The sequence below is a fragment of the Entelurus aequoreus genome, linkage group LG05, assembly GCF_033978785.1.
Source record: "Entelurus aequoreus isolate RoL-2023_Sb linkage group LG05, RoL_Eaeq_v1.1, whole genome shotgun sequence".
Lineage (NCBI taxonomy): Eukaryota > Metazoa > Chordata > Actinopteri > Syngnathiformes > Syngnathidae > Entelurus > Entelurus aequoreus.
The window spans coordinates 33079826-33082027 of NC_084735.1; positions in this window are offsets into that span (position 1 = coordinate 33079826).

Consider the following 2202-nt stretch of genomic DNA (forward strand, 5'->3'; position numbering starts at 1 on the left):
AAAAACTCACTCTTGTTGGTAAAATGTAGGATTTCGGCTTAAGGGCCGTGTAAAAAATGAAATTAAGTTGCTTGAGATGGTCCAGAACACATTTTGAGCAGGTCAATGTATTTTCAGTTTTAGAGTTGAAAAAAGCCAAAAATGTAAGTTTATTTGAATAAAGTTGCATCAAGCAAATAGCACCATTTCAGTGGAATGGCCCTTACAAATTAGACTTCACATTACTGGAACCCATTTAGGATTAATGCAGTTGCATTGCTGCAAAAAAAGCAAACACACATCTTCCACTGTATAGTTTCAATTTATTTACATAAACACAATAAAGCTTCCATTCAAAACGATAAGTATACAGCCTACCTATACTGTATTTGGCAAAAAATATGATTAAAAGTCTAAAAAAGGAGAGACACATTTGCAATGTACTGTATATCTATTTTAAGGAGATACTTTTAATTGATCAGGATGTGGAATGCTGCATCTCTTACTCCTGTTCCTTAAAGACAGCATAACATGCTTGTGTGTGCACCATGCATGCATATACACAATCACAGTATATACTGTACATGTTCCCGGACAAAAGATGACAGACAACAGCATTTTATCCCTTTTAGAATGAAGTCTGAACAAGACTTCACCATACAAACCAGCTGTTGACGCCAAATGACTTCTCCCCAAGCGACTTAGAGCTTTTCTTCTTGTCAATCCCGCTCACTTTGAATCAGTTTGTTTGTTAATAAAAAGTCTACCCAACAGTGATGTGTTTAAATGCAATTATACCGTAGACTCAAATATCAGACGACCTTTTTTACCCCAGAATAAAGTCTGAATAAGCTTTTACTATGCCAACCACCAGGTGGCGCCAAATGACATCGCTCTAAGCGAGTCAGAGCTTTTCTTCTTGTCACTCACACCCACCAGTGACCTGGAGAGAGACACACTGGGGAAATAAAGTTTCTTGAAGGCTGAGCAAGTTATCAAACAACAAAATAGTTATTAATGAATGTAGTTTAATGAAGCAGAGTCATCAAACAACTATCGAGCAGCGAAATAATATAATAACTATTGTTTTTTATATTATTGTAAACTACCAGTTTTTATTTATTTAGAATAGAAACACGATTTTAAAACATAATTATTTTGTTATACAAATATTTTCCGTATCGGTTTGCAGGGGTACAGTAGATTTCCGCATATTTGTGATTCCGCAGTTGCAACCCTGCAAATGTGCTTTTTTTTTGGTAAAAACATATATATATATATATATATATATATATATATATATATATATATATATATATTATATATATATATATATATATATATATATATATATATATAATATATGTGTATATATATATATATATATATATATATATATATATATATATATATATATATATATATATATATATATATATATATATATATATATAATAAATAAATAAATATATATATATATATATATATATATATATATATATATATATATATAATTTTTCTTTTCTTTTTTAAGAAAATAAGCAGTATTTCTCACAGAAAATACATCTCAGTCACCCAATGATAGATATACAAATACCTGATAAACTGCATAAAATGCACATATAACAGTACATATTGATGAGGCGATGCCAGTGCAAGATGGCAGCGCCCTGTTTGTTTGGCTGCGAAAGCACTAACTTTGACTGCAATCCCAACAGGCAAACAGTGTGGATTATGTCGACACAGCTTGAAGAAACACCTTCTCCGGTAGCTCAACGGCGTATACTACTGCTAGACACTTGAAATGGAGGAGCCTCGCAACGACGGAAGCGGGTGCTTGTCTGACGACTAGGGATGGGTACCTTTCACATTTGAATCAGGGTCTCGTATCATTGGTCAAAAATAGCAATTTTCAGTATTTGTGTGTGTTCAAATGTGTTAATAAATGTTAATTGTTTAAAAATTATATATATATATATATATATATATATATATATATATATATATATATATATATATATATATATATATATATATATATATATATATATATATATATATATATATAATATATACATATATATATATATATATATATATATATACATATATATATATATATATATATATATATATATATATATATATATATATATATATATATATATATATGTATATATATATATATATATATATATATATATATATATATATATATACCGT